General features: G+C 42.9%; 2 long non-coding RNA genes across 2 annotated transcripts in view; one reads left to right on the top strand and one right to left on the bottom strand.

The window, feature by feature from the left end:
• Positions 1 to 12449, bottom strand: part of LOC147737163 (uncharacterized) — a 68588-nt gene extending 56139 nt beyond the window's left edge. The window contains exon 1 of the long non-coding RNA XR_015295537.1: positions 12308 to 12449. This is a non-coding gene — a long non-coding RNA (uncharacterized LOC147737163). The remainder of the gene's footprint in view (positions 1 to 12307) is intronic.
• A 2136-nt stretch (positions 12450 to 14585) lies between these two features.
• LOC147737162 (uncharacterized) overlaps positions 14586 to 15669 on the top strand; it is a 78898-nt gene continuing 77814 nt past the window's right edge. The window contains exon 1 of the long non-coding RNA XR_015295538.1: positions 14586 to 14722. This is a non-coding gene — a long non-coding RNA (uncharacterized LOC147737162). The remainder of the gene's footprint in view (positions 14723 to 15669) is intronic.

Raw genomic sequence — 15669 nt, 5'->3', positions numbered from 1 at the left:
CACCCCTCCTTCCTCGACGCGCTGAGAGAAGCCGCTGCCTTTCTCGTGCAGAGAAATCCAGTCCCGGCGCTTCTGGTTTACCCTCGCGGGTGACTGGGATATCGAGAGAGACCCCTGAAGGAGATACCAATCCTCCATCATTCTATTCAGAGGTATGGTGTTGACTAAACCCTTAGACGAGAATTCTTGAAACAAACCTTGGCAAAACCAACTTAACTTAAGCTACTTACTTACTCCCCCTTTCACGTGTTAGGCTTAGGTCAGGCACACTGGGGTAGGCTTAGTTAGAAGCACCAGTTGAGTATGTTAGCCTAATGTATATATGACTGTATATATGTTTTATTACTTTTAAACCATTGTATGGCTAAGAAACCATATCAATGCTTTTACAGTTCTATTTCGCAATACTTATCTTACTGTACGTACTTTTTACAATAACAGTTATTGCAATTGTGGCAATACATTTCTCTTGTACGAGAAGAAAGACTGTTCAATAAATGTTAACCCTTTATTGACTAACACCCGTCTCTCTATTCTCTACATACTGTGAAAGTAAACTGCACTAGACTGACTGAGTGAAATCTATGTCTATTGTTTCACACGACCCTAGAGATCGACTCTTGATCTGAGGAGCAAAGTTGTCATGTTGCACGGTTGTTGGAAAACTGAATCCCTTCTTGTCTGTGCCAAGGAAGCTGATCACTTCCTATGCAGAGAAGAAAGTTTCCAGTGACCTCTGAGCTAGTTGGTAACACAACCCAATTAAGTTTAGCATAGTCAGTGGAGGCCTGGAATATAAGCAGTTCCACGTCGATACTACTGTTTATGTTATTCCAATGCGCAGGGCCTAGTGGGAAACTAGGAACTACACTACATGGCGCCCAAACGTTTGGTAAGGCGATAAACTAACGCAAGACTTGTAGAGTAACTCAGTCGTGCATATTTCACACCCCTTTCTCCCGTAAATACTCCAATAGACGTCTGGAGTGGGTGAAAGGTTAAAATCCGCCCGACCTTAGTAGGAAGAGATTCCTATGTAAAGCTCTGGTTTATTCAACGTTGAAGGATACAGTGTTCCAAAATATTGTGCACCTAATCTTTGTCTCCTTGGAGACCTACTCTGCAAAAATTGCATTTATACAATGTCAGTAGAAAACAACGGCACCGCTGGGGCCGCAGCAGATGCGACTCAGCAAGGTCCCGAATACACAGACCCGGGTGCTATTATCATCCCGGTCCAGTTAAGAAGATCTATAACTTTAAAACTTATAGAACACGGACTAACACCTCAAGGTGGTACAGTAATTTTCGTGATAGAGGCTCACGAGTATCGGCAGACAGAGGTATTCTATACATGGATAAACTTTCTAGCGGTAAACGCTATAACACAAGAGTTTCACTATTACAAAATAGAGGAACCTCCGGGAGAGTACGCTCCTTTCGAGGAGATTGAAATCCCACTTAAATTTCAAGAGCACCTGCTCTGGTTTAATGGCGCCCTAAAACACAATGATCACATTACCAGGCTCGGTCCACTAGGTAGACCAGGAGCCACGTGGCCGGTTCTAGCCAGCTACACACCACATCCTGACATTGCAAGAATGTCTAGAGAAGAGCTGTTAGCACAGCTAAACACATTAATAAAAATACATAGGCAATTAGTCCAATATGTAATGCGGACTGCAACAGTCCAGCCAGCTGTTAATACACCACAGCTGACCCCTCATCAGGGGAACACAAATAAAATTACACCACAGAACATACAGTCATGTCTTGGTAAAACACCCGTAAAACGGGAACAAATTCCTTTCTGGTTAGCCCAGAAAATCACTCAAATAGAGGCAGTATTTCCTGATACTACCCCTATTGAGAAACACAGAATCTTGACCATCTGCCTTCCTATGGGAATCGCACCACACGTGGAGGACTGTGACACTTGGGGTACAGTCTTTGCTTCCATTTACACAAAAACACACGGTGTTCCGTCTATGGCGGTAATACCAGAAGTGCTAAAACAGATTCAAAATGAATTTGGTCCAGAGCCCGCTTTAAATCTAGGTATGAAATTACTGAAAGACTTCAAGCAGGTCACGGCTATATTATTAGCCAACATAAAGGGAGAAGCAGCATCTGTGGCGATTCGCCAGAAGTTGAAGGAAACAGATATAAAAGATCCTGTTGAGCTTGCAAAAATCATAGAAAAATGCTATGAAGAATTAGGTAGAGACAGCTTGGGTGGAAAACCAGTTAAGCCCCAACTGCTCGAAAATCCTGAAAAATTATTTATTAAAAATAATTTAAACACTCCTAAAAAGAGCTGGGATGGAAATAAACAATCCACTCCCAAGGAAAAAGTTTTCCAGTCCAGAGGAAGGTCTCCTCGACGGAGGGAAAGAACTCCGACTCGAGAACGCCAGTCTCCCCAACAGAAGCCCTCTGAGAAAAGATATAACCTTAGAAATAGGGATAATCTAAAAAAAACCTGATAGATATCAAAGTATTGATACACGTCCCTCTCGATCTCTTCCACAGAATTCGGAAAGAAGAGGACGGTCAGACCCAGGAGAGCACACCAAGTCCAAAGACAAGGAACCTGCTCAAAATAAGAAATCTCAATTTCAGAAAAAGAAGGTAGCCAGTATTAGAGTAATCAAACATGCCGAGGATACTGAGGACACAGTTGAAAAACGGGGAGTGGGCATTGACAATGTTGGACAGTGCAGCAGAAATCAGTATAGCGCGCAAGATCTTGATGAGTCATCTGGAGACAGTGGACACGAATGAATACATTCAGGTTGAAACTGCCGACGCCAGACTTAGCGAACCCCATAAAATATACGAAATAACATTGCGTATGGAGGGTGATAAGACTAGGAAAATTAAGGGTCTATTTTGGGATAAGCTCTCAAAAGGCTATGATATTCTGTTAGCTGAAAAAGATTGGCCCCAGGAGTTTGTCAGGGAGTGCCCTTGTGGCGAAGAAGTGATTATGCCTGCCTTCTCGAATCACATTCCGATTCATAAAAAATACACATATGCCAGGAAATGGGCAGTAGCCCAGGCACCTGCATTGTATAAAAATCATGTAGGATGGGATGAGGATTCACCGCCTCACAAAATCCAATTAAAAAGTGAACCAACTGCCCAACGGCAGTATCCCATAAAGCAAGAAGCTAAAAAACAAGTCAGGGAGATCTTAGATCAACTTGAGTACCAGGGGATGATTGAAACATGCACCTCTCAAATGAACAATCCTTTGTTGCCTGTCTCCAAGCCAGACAATTCATATCGTCTAGTTTTGGACTACAGACATCTTAATACATGTTGCAAAACCTTTGCAGTACAAAACTCGCATAGTGCAGCCCTAATGAATAACATAGTTAGGAAAAAATACAAAACGACATTAGACATTTCTAATGGATTCTTTTGTCAAAACATTGCACCAGAAAGCAGATATTTGACCGCTTTCTCTGCATTTGGGTCACAGAAAAAATTCTGTCGACTCCCACAAGGGTTCAAGAACAGCCCAGGACTATTCTCAGCTAGGGTAACAGAGTTACTACAAATCTATGATGATGAAGCATTATCTTACGTAGATGATATTTATCTCACAGACGACGACTTGGATACTCACTTGAAAAGAGTGAACACCATTATACTTGGGTTCGCAGCAGAGGGTTACAAATTCAACTTTAAAAAGTCCCGAATTGCCCATCTGACAGTACTATTTTTAGGGTACGAATTATCAAGTGAAGGGAAAAGCCTAGCGGACAACTTCTTAGAGAAGTGCGCTGTACTCCAAGCTCCAAAAACGCTGAAGAATTTACAATCAATACTAGGTTTTCTGAATTTCGGAAGAACTTACATTCTAAATTACGCAGAGAGGGTTAAACCTCTCTACGAACTAATAAAACCTGATTTAAAACAAATCAATTGGACTCAAAAACACACAGAAATTTTGAGATCACTGCAAACAGACATGTTAGCAAAAACAAAATTAGATACACGTGACAACACGATCGATCTTGTAATCCGAGTCATCCCAGGAAGATGCGGATTCACGTACCTAACCTCTAATGAGGGAGAAAAGGTACCAATTTCAATTAAATCTCACTTGTACACACAAGCAGAAAAAGCATTCAGTCGCACAGAAAGAACTGTGAACGCAGTGCAAATCGCATTAGCAAATGAACGAGAACTAGCACACGGCAAACGGATTAATATCCTTACAGCGGAATCCGCCTTCGAGGCGCTATTCAGCCCAGTAAACCTGCCTACAGTGTCACTGGACCCGAAATGGATACAGTGCATAGATTCTCTAGGAGCGGAAGATGTGAAATACTATTTCGTCCCGCAATTTGAAGAACTGAATGATTTAGAATATGAAGAAGAATATCCTCTACCAATCGAAATTCTGCCTCTCCCACAATACGCCTGTATAATCTATACAGATAGCTTTGTACAGCATTTCAACGTAGAGAGCAAATCCTACAATGCAGCATGTGCGATCATTAAAGGTCGTTGGCTGTGCGGTAAATTCAGACCGAAAGTAACAAAAACTGAATCAGTAAAGTACTGTTCGGTTCAAAGAACTGAAATCAGATCTTTAAAGATGGCGCTCGAAAATGCAGAACGCGAATTCCCCACACTTATCGTGTGCGATTCTCATTTTTGCGTCAACTCTTACAACAATAAACTGCAGAGTTGGATCGAAAACGACTACAAAGATGACACAGGTGCCACAATAAAGCATAAATTGCTCTGGAATGAGGTAGCTCTTTTACACAAAGAACTACAAAAGACTCACGTGATACACGCACAGAGTCTTCAACGTGATGGCGTTCACGTTGCAGGGAATTCATTGGCTAATACAGCCACAGCGGAAGCAACTAACCCGGCTTCCGTAGCCACAAAAAAGCGTACAGATAAATACATAGACGGGGAAACCATGCTGGCAGTAAAAACGACCGTAAAAGGCGACTGTGCAGCACTACCCGTAAACTATCCACTCAATTATGCATACATAATCGATGCAAACTCCGTTCCTTTTGCTCGAATCCCTGGAGTGGGGGACAGAGTAATTCCAAACATGAACAGGAGAATATTTTTAATAGCAGACGCACACATGGGTTTGGGTCTAAGGCACAGAGAGATCAAGGAATCACTGACTGAATTACAATCAGTATTCTGGTGGCCGGGAATGAGTGTAGAACACCAAATATATGCAAACAACTGTGAAAACTGTAATAGGGATCGCAGTAGCGAACCTTGCTACCGGCTACCAGTTAGAAAGAGCGTAACGCTGCCTACACCCCATCCTGCGTCCTATTAATAGTTAAGACGAAAAGCACTTAAAAAATGAGGCCTCCAGCGCTCGGCTGACGCTAGAACGGTTATAAAAGATTTGCGAGTCTTTATCGGCACATACGCAATTACCACGTTCGATTCTGACCAGGGTCCTGCTTTCAGCTCTCGAGCCTATAAGGAGGCCATGGCTAGCATGGGAATTGGGTTGCGGTATTCTTGTCCGTCGCACCCCGAAGGGAATAGTGTGGTAGAAAGAAAAAACCGGGACATAAAGCAATCTATAACAGCGAAGGTATTAGGTTCAGGCGCTGGGTGGGTCAAACATTTAATAAGTGTCCAGACTAGTCTTAACAACATGCCAAGAAATTCTCTAAAAGGTTTCAGCCCATACGAACTATTGTTCGGAATTAGAATGAGCGTTCAGGACCTCGATAGTCAGATGTCAGTGGTACAAGAAGAAACAACGCAGTTTGATGTAAAAGACCGTTTGGCTGTTTTACAGGAACTGAATGAAACAAGAAAATCATTAAGCAACATAAAGTTAAAGCAACAGCCAAGTACCACTGACGAGGCACCACCCGCAACAGCCCCAGCAAGGCCTGTCTGGATTCCAAAGATTGGGGATCTAGTCAGAGAAAAGATCGCGGTTAAGAAGGAATTTGGGCCTTCTTACAGAAAAGCAGTACCTGTCTTGGCAGTCACCGGAACAAGATCAGTTGTGCTACCGCCCCTTGCTGGTAAAAAGGAGAACAGAGTCGTGTCTATCGATCTGGTAAAACCACAAGCATGTGGCCTATAATCAACAGTAGGCCCAGTGGACTCCCAAGAAACAACGGAATACCCAAACTTGCAACAATCCAAGAGGTTCAAACTGAAAGACTAATCACATTCGGTCAGCCTGCAGTGCACAATGAAGGACTATGCAATACAGCCATGGAACTCGTGCCTCTTGAAACACAGATTGGAACAGTTCGTCAAGAAACAACACCAGTCTACAATGATGTGGCATCAGAAAGTGCTACCGAAAGACAGATTGAAAGAACAATCCCATCAATTGACAGAACTGCCTCTGGTTATTTCATCAACTTCGACAACTTCTCTGAAGATTTAAATGACCCCGAAGTGATGCCAGAAACAAAAAAGTCTTTTAAAGAAAAAGCAACGGAACTCTTTCATCAATTGAAGGAAATCTACCTAATTTCCCCTTGGCTAGAGTTCTGGTTCGGTCTAGGTGTATTTTTCCTCCTGCTTTGGCTCATCATGGTACTTTGTTTGGGAAAATTCATTGAAGGAAAATATATTACAATGGACACAGCAAGTCAGAACATCAACCTAGTCCTGAAACCACACAGATCATCCCACGTGAAGAAAAGAGAACTGTCAACAGTAAATGTCACAGCAATTCCAATACCTGGTGGGGTAGTATGGGAGAAAACAGACTATGAGATATATGGTCCGGTCGAAATCCTGAAGTATCCACATCAACTAAAGGTTTCCTTAAGTGACTTTGTGACACCAAGTACATTCTCTGATGATTGGGACTTTAACAGTATTAATGACATGATGTCTGATTTAGTAATGTCAGCTAGATTCACAGATCATGATTATTTACAAGGTTCATCTAGTTATGAGCAGTTATTCTGTTACACCCACTATGGGGATCATTACCTGCATAAATCTGCACAGCCTAGAAATGTTTTTATGTATAATCAATGGGAACATTGTGCTACACCACCTAAAAGCAGTTCTAAAGCATTTTTTGAGAAATTCAAATACTTCTCAGGGTTTAACACCAGTGATGCAGAAACGTTTTATTACAAACTGTTAGATAAAACAGGAATGAAAACAATGCTGACAAATTCTAAATTGATATATTCAGAAGCATTTTATGACAAAATGATGACATTTGGTTTTGATTATTGGAAAAATAATATTGAAACGAAAACAATTTGGGGTACAAAAGATTGGCAGGTGCAAGGCATTGAAGCACTATTTAGAACCTGCATGATACCTGAACAAATGTTGTTTTTAAATGACACAATACACCAAACATCTTGTCTTGGCCTAGCTAAGATCAAAGACCTTAAAACACCGTCTATACCAAAGCCAATACCTGAAAATGCAACCACAGATATTGAGTTAGACGTGTCACAAATTTTACATTTCAACAGAACAAATCCTGATTGGAAAAAGTGGTTAATCTGGCCTACAGACACAAATAGCTGTCAAGATAGATTCCTGAATAAAACACAGGGGTTAAAAATGACCAGATTAGACCCTAGATACTCCCAGAGACAACATCCAGGGATTATAACAACATACAGTGTAGGGAAACTCTGCCTAGAATGGCTAACTACATCCACACTGGCTGAAATTAAGCAACACTTGTCTTTATTAAAAGATGGTGCTGATTTGCGCGATTTCATTCTTGGACCACGCAAACAGCGTCAAAAGCGTTTCATAGCGACCAGTATCTATGCTGCTTACAACGAGGCTTGGAAAGTAAAGCAAATTGAAACTGCTGAAAAAATACGAGAAATTGATCGTATTCATTTGGAGAAATCACTTTCTGTGGTAGACAATGGGTTAACGACTCTGTCTTCCAGAATATATTCTTTGGACAATATTGTATCCTCTGCCTTTGATGTGATAGACAGAGATTTGCTAATGTTACAACATGGCCAATCTCAATTACGCTCTATTATAGAACTAGGCTGGACGCTGCAAAATCTTCGTTCAGGCTATGTGCCTTGGCGTTTAATCAACACAACGTCATTATTTTCCAGTTTTAACCTTACTGATAAACAGATCAGTTTGGCACAGAAAGGAGCAGACTATACAATCCTGAGCATCGAAAAACTCGAGAGATTACCATTGACAATGTCAGAGGGTCCTGTCATTGAATGGATAATACACGGAATTATCACAATTCCGATAACAACTTTCCGATTTAAAAAGTGCCTTGAGTACATACCTGCTGGCCAATATGAACAATTGGGTAAGGGATATGTAAAATCCGAATGGAAATTACCATACACTCATTCTTGCTATAGTGACAGTGACAAAAATGTATTTCTTAGTGGTGACAACTGTAAACACTCACTAAGCGGTATACTTTTGTGTCAGGGTATTAATTTACACGGAGCATGTGATGGAAATTCAAACAACCTTTCATGCCACCAGCTAGTCACACCTGCAACTCAGATAGAGCCCTTCTTTATGCAACTCGCAAACGGGAGTTACATTCTTAGAACGGATCACAGATGTTGTGGCCTGACGCCAGGGAAAAGTTATCTAATACAAGTTACGTCCATGGTCAAATGTTGTATGCAAGCATTGTTCCCGAGCGGGCCTCCAGACATAGTGACTCCCCTCTGGCCTCGTCTATCTCTATTCTATACGAATTGATACATTAAGCAAAATGAAATCTGTACTTTTACAGACAACAGTGCCTATAACGTCATCTAAAGAGACGTATGATCTTCTAGTCGCAAGGACGGCTACTGAGGTTCATGACCTTTTATCAACAAATTGCCCCGTGCATTTCGTAGAAATGTTCAGCCAACTCCTTAACATGTCTAGTGCTACAAGCATCCCAGGCATATTTAAGACAGTCTTTACGGGACTGCTAACACCCTTCCAGGCAATTTTGGGAATCTTTCCTAATTTTGTGCACTCCATTTTTGGCGGCATACCACTATTTTTGGGACTCGTTGCAGGGATTCTATTTTTGACCCTCCTGCTACGTTATGGCAAGCCTCGGCTCAGACATAGCTCCCATGGGAATGGAAGAGACAATCCTAGCAATGCGCTACAGGGACAGGATAACTAACGTCCTCGGATTGGCCAGGCTGAGAGATCTAAACATGACCTGGTTCCTTTCATTCAGACCGATATGGCAAAATTGCATTTTACCTGTGCTACGGTGTATGCTTTGCGGCGATGAATGCGTGTTGGACATCTGTCTTTCACTTCCATCAGCAGTACCAATGGACGTCGATACTTTGCTCAGTCCAATAACGGCTCACGCATTGTGTTGTCCCCAGCGGCTACCAATCCTGATGACGGCATTTGTGGAGACTCCTGTACTACAGCCAAGTGGTATCAGTGGAGCGAGTGACAAAAGCAACATCATCCAGGTACAACGTTCTGTGAGCATTGCTGGTCCTGCCTTCGATGACAGCAATCATTCTCACACCTGCCAAGTTACAGCGCTATCTAATTTGGTTGAACTATCACCTGATTTTGTAGACCAATTCTTTGCGAGCCTGTCTGATACGATGTTCTCACCCATAGAGAAACAATAACTTTTGAAAAGCTTTCCGACACACAGCGTTCCCATGAACTCTGAATTCGGCCTTCAGTTTTGATCAACAAAAACTGCCAGGAGCTTTGGAAATCTATTTTCTTTGAATTGGACAATTTTTCTAATATTGACCTTTTTTGGCACGAACAATTCTTTGCTTAACGTAAAAACTATTCTTAGAGAACAGAAGCTTCACACTTCTATTTCTAAACACATCTAGAGACATAACATCATAACACCAGCCTCTAGCACACATGTTATTACAATGCATTTTTATGTGATGATTTATCTCGCCTTTCTTCTGTCAGAGATACTTCATGTGTAATTCTTTTTGCATAATCGTTCATTGATTTCATATGCAATTATTTTTTGAATGATTACTATGCTTTAAAAAAAAAAAAAACGTACAGTACCTAAATTCCATGTATTACAAGTACGCCTATTTCGAATGCATTTATGTATTTTGGGGTGGGCAATGTTACACATGCATCTTATTGCTTAGTTTTAGTAATTTTGATGGACATGAAAACGTGGAGTGGGTGTTGCGTGCTTATCTAGGTTCCTGATCGATACTGTGACCTTATGCCCCTATTCGGCTATAAATCGATTTATTCCCTATATTGGCATAACCGTTCAAGTGCGATTTTCTGAAAAGTCATCTCTGGCCTCACACGAACAGAGCCACATTCCAGCATGACTCTCTGCTACTTCCTTTGCGACCAATTAGTGCAATGACAGAGCAGCAGTCACTATCTGATATTCCTAGATAACACTCCGAGTTCTTCAACAAGATAAAAACTTAGCAAACCTGGAAATCCCCGCTTGCTATGTTTTGATTAGTAATGGAACTCTAATGAGCAACTGATAACTGTCACTTCCTAGTGACATCTTTAATTGGCGTCTTATGTCCAGCAAACTTGCGTCAAACCCGGCACCTGTCAGGTATAAATATTACCAACGTTGCCTTAAGCAATGCGAGTTCGTTGCCTGTTGCTGATGCCAGCTGCCTGCATGACCCTCTGTTGGTAAATCTAGCACTCTGTTGCTGCAGCCTGCTATCCTGTGGTGGTGAAGCTGCTGATTACCATTATCGCCGCTACAGCGCGACCTATGGTGCAGTACGCTTGAGGAGCCGAGCAGCCGTCCTCTGCGAAGACATCCAGCCGATTCCAGCTGCCCGCGGACGCTGTCACCCCTCCTTCCTCGACGCGCTGAGAGAAGCCGCTGCCTTTCTCGTGCAGAGAAATCCAGTCCCGGCGCTTCCGGTTTACCCTCGCGGGTGACTGGGATATCGAGAGAGACCCCTGAAGGAGATACCAATCCTCCATCATTCTATTCAGAGGTATGGTGTTGACTAAACCCTTAGACGAGAATTCTTGAAACAAACCTTGGCAAAACCAACTTAACTTAAGCTACTTACTTACTCCCCTTTCACGTGTTAGGCTTAGGTCAGGCACACTGGGGTAGGCTCAGTTGGAAGCACCAGTTGAGTATGTTAGCCTAATGTATATATGACTGTATATATGTTTTATTACTTTTAAACCATTGTATGGCTAAGAAACCATATCAATGCTTTTACAGTTCTATTTCGCAATACTTATCTTACTGTACGTACTTTTTACAATAACAGTTATTGCAATTGTGGCAATACATTTCTCTTGTACGAGAAGAAAGACTGTTCAATAAATGTTAACCCTTTATTGACTAACGCCCGTCTCTCTATTCTCTACATACTGTGAAAGTAAACTGCACTAGACTGACTGAGTTAAATCTATGTCTATTGTTTCACACGACCCTAGAGATCGACTCTTGATCTGAGGAGCAAAGTTGTCATGTTGCACGGTTGTTGGAAAACTGAATCCCTTCTTGTCTGTGCCAAGGAAGCTGATCACTTCCTATGCAGAGAAGAAAGTTTCCAGTGACCTCTGAGCTAGTTGGTAACACAACCCAATTAAGTTTAGCATAGTCAGTGGAGGCCTGGAATATAAGCAGTTCCACGTCGATACTACTGTTTATGTTATTCCAATGCGCAGGGCCTAGTGGGAAACTAGGAACTACACTACAGAAGTATGATATGGCGCTGCTCAACTTCAATGCAATCGCTGCAAACGTTTTGTGCCTAACCAGATAAAAACATAATACAGTACAGGTTGGCACAGTGGTAAACAGTATTATAGTGCTATGGGGTCCCAGTCTGCTACAGAAAGCACTGTGAATATGCTATGCTATAAACTTTGCTTTTTAGGCTATTTCACAGTCATGAATGATCAGATCTATAAGATTCACTTCTGAGCAGCACCCCACCCCCCGTTACTGAGAACTGCAGTCACGCAGTCTATCTCTGGTTATTGTGCTTCCATTTCTGGTGCTTTGGAGTGGTTTTAAGATCTTCTTAGAGTTTCTCATTGCTCAAATGGCTGTCATTTCTGATATTAATGTGTTTCCCTCATCTTCATTGCTTGATTTTGCTCGCGAGAAAGTGTCACTCATAGTCATTGAAATGTCACTCATAATTACACTGAAATTATGAGAGTGTCACACATAGCAATCTGAAACCTTGGCAGCTATGGAAATGTCACTCACAATTACACTAAAATTATGAAAATGTCACACATAACAAACCTGCAGAGAATCCCTCCAGGATTATTCAGTCTATTTCTGCAAACACAGCAGAAGGTGCAGACAATCTCCTACCTGAGCAGAGACCTGCGCAGATATGTCCAGGTTCTCTCCTCTCCCTGGGGCTGGGGGGGCAGATCTGGTGTCTTGGGAGGCGGGTCTGTGAAGGTCGAAAGATGAAGGTAACTGCTCACCAGACATGGCTCCTTCCTCCTTTGCAGCCGGCTGAACACACCAGGAGAGGCCGGAAGTGATGTCAGCACCGCTGCTGGTGTTGTCTCTGCTGCCGCTGACCCGGAAGAGGAAACCCTTCTCCCTTTCATCCAATGTGCAGCTCAGTGGGTTTCATCAGCAGGCGAGGAGCACCCTCTAGTGGCCACTGACGGAACCGCCGCCTCCAGCAGTGAATACATTTCACACAAACAAGCATGTATACCTGTAAAGACCTGGGACTTCAGATGTAAGGCCGTGCAGCAGTATGAGCCACCTGAGGCCTACCAAGCCACTACTCACGTAAATCACAGACCCGTCCAAAGTCAGGCATGGCGGGGCCTCAGAGACAGACAGGGTTGAGAGCGGGAACCCTGGGGAACCGAACCACGACCGACCAGAAGCGCCCGCAAGTCCAGAACCCACTCTACCCCATGACGGAGAACTCGTATAGCGCTTATGCCGTGATGCTGCTCTCATCGATCATCTTCGCCGTGGGCATCATCGGCAACCTGTCCTTCATGTGCATTGTGTGGCATAACTAGTCTGGGTGCACTGCTGACCGGACGGTCACGGACCTTGAAGAGACAGCAGTCTGAACTCGTCTAGTCCAAGTAAGTGTTACTTAAGTTACATCAGCCCAACAGGCAAAGTGCTGCGCGTCAGGCAGAGCCGTGACTGACTTAGAACTGTACAGTCAGTTTATTATTGTACTTTTGTGTCAGTACAGCTGCCGGGCGGCACGAGTCTGTCTGATCATCAACAGAAAAAATAATTTCACAAACAATAGCATCTGGAGGCAGTTACGTGATTGCTGTTTAAACGCTGCCGCTGGCCCTCCGCATCCAGCACGCTCCCTCCTCACTTACTCTACTTAGACACTTACACACAGTCACACAGCAGAGATGCTTCCGACTCCCCCCCTTGGCCTCCCACTCGTAAATAACAATCGCATAAACTAACTTTGCCCGTCTGTGATTTAAAGCGTCAGGAAATCCCTCAGCCCACCTGACCAATGAGCTAAAATCCCTTACTTAGCATTTACTTCATGCCAATGTCATTTTTGGTAAAGCCTCATGTTAGCCACAATTTCGTACCTTGACAATTGACGGGCAATTAATTATTACGTCGTTTGCAGAGGAAATAAGAGTCTGTGTTTTAGAATAGCGCGGTTGAAATGAAGCATCATTCTTTTCTAATAATAACACTCTCTGTGCAGCCGAGATTGAGATTTGTACAATTGTATCGAGCGCACATTTGCAAAAGTGATTCAGACTAACTGGTCCGTCAATATTTCTTGACGCACTGGCCTCTAAAACTTCCTTTTTGTCTGCTGCACAGTGTTGATCCACGAGTGAGGTCTTGTCAAGCTAAGCAAGTGTCTCTCAGCCCCATCAAACTTTGCCGCAATTAGTTTAAAAATGTAGTTATATTAGAAAGAGGTTGTATGTTAGTGACCTTTCATTCCAGTCGTTTCCCATTATTTTCAAAATATGTTTAGAGCTTCTCATTGTTCAAAATATAGAAATGTCTGATATTTATTTCTTCCAATGCACTTCATTCGATGACTTCTCGTGCTCAGGTACAGAGGGTAGTGTCTGTCCTCCGCCCATGCTCAGCAGTTAATGTAGGGCCCGAGAGGTAGTCTGTCCTGCGCGCACGCTCAGCTGTTAATATTAGGCCCAAGAGCTCTATCTGTCCTCCGCGCATGCGCAGTAGTTCACCCAACATACCCCCTCCCCCACCCCAGTAACCCTCCTTCAGGTGCTGTGAGGTGGGATCGTAGTATCAGTATTCCGCGCATGCGCAGTTTTTAATCATGAGACTATCTTCAACCCGCAATCGCGGCTGTGTCTGTCCTCAGCGCATGCTCAGGTGGTTCATCCAACAGACCCTCGGTAACCTTCGCTCGGGTGCTGCGCAGTGGGAACGAAATGGCAGAACTCCGCGCATGCGCAGTTGTTAATCAATAGCAATCTTCAGCTGTGGTCAGTCCGCCGCGCATGCGCAGTTGTTATTCAATGGTCAATCTTCAGCTGTGGTCAGTCCTCCGCGCATGCGCAGTTGTTAAGCAGTATGCACTCTTCAGGTGTATCTATCCTCAGCGCATGCGCAGTTAATGCAAAGCCTCACACAGGCGCCATTGACAGGTCACCGGGTGTCCTGATGGGTCTGGGACAAGGTGTCTACGTTTCTAGTTACTCAGGGTGCCCCATGGCGGGTCTTTGAAGAGTGGATACAGTTAAACGGAATTTCAAAGCACCTGGCTTCTTGTTCCAGGTATAGTTGAGTGCATTCTGTCTTCTCATTTTTCTGCTCAATCTAACAACATGTTTACAATAGGAACTGATTCTAGTGTTATTTCTTACAGCTTGATGTTTCCACAAAGCAAATGGTGCAAGCACATTAGTTGTGAAGTGTTCACAGCTCTGGGGCCTATTTCCTTTAAGTGCTTAACTCTACAAGATGCTTACACTGCAGAGTTATCAACATTATTTAGATTCTAATGGGAGAACTGAGAAAAGTAGTACATTCTGCCTGGTCTTTTCTCACTGGTGCATTGCCCCAACCCCCAGAAAGATGTGTGTTCACGCCCTTGGATTTGTAAGCGCTGGACACGTGTATTGACGGCCATTTGCACATTTGAGTCTAAAGACCAACCTGTGGCCTGCTGAGTTATGTGCCACCCTCTTTGTTTTATCAAAAATATATGTATTGCTTTAGCACGAAAATACTAAAGGTGCACATGGAAAAGAGTTTGTTTGAAAAAGGTCGATATTGCTCATGGTAAATTGAAACTAGCATTTGCAATGCAATAGGTCTCGCGTTTACCAGAGTTTTGTAAATGCGACACCTATTGCATTGCAAATGCCTGTTTGTAAAAACTCCCATGCAGCGCAGTAACTTTAATGTTGTCCGGGCCCCTTTTCTTAGATGAGCCGTCTCTAAAGAAAGGGGTGAGTCGCCATTAAAGTGAAAGATCAGTATGGGGCGCTTTTACAAAACAATCATTTGCAATACAATAGGTCTCGCATTTACACGAGTTTGAGCTATTGACATTACAAATAATAATGCCTTTTATTTTTGATTCGTTTTTAAAACATAAATAATAGGCATTGTCATTTACAATACCAATAGCTTAAACTCGTGTAGTTGCGAGACCTATTACATTACAAATGCTTGTACATAGTTTGGTAAACAGAAACAGGCTGTCTTTTACTCAATGC

This window comes from Lissotriton vulgaris, chromosome 1_1 (assembly GCF_964263255.1).
Source record: "Lissotriton vulgaris chromosome 1_1, aLisVul1.2, whole genome shotgun sequence".
NCBI lineage: Eukaryota > Metazoa > Chordata > Amphibia > Caudata > Salamandridae > Lissotriton > Lissotriton vulgaris.
The sequence above is the reverse complement of the archived record's forward strand: the minus strand, read 5'-3'. Positions and strand labels throughout refer to the sequence as shown.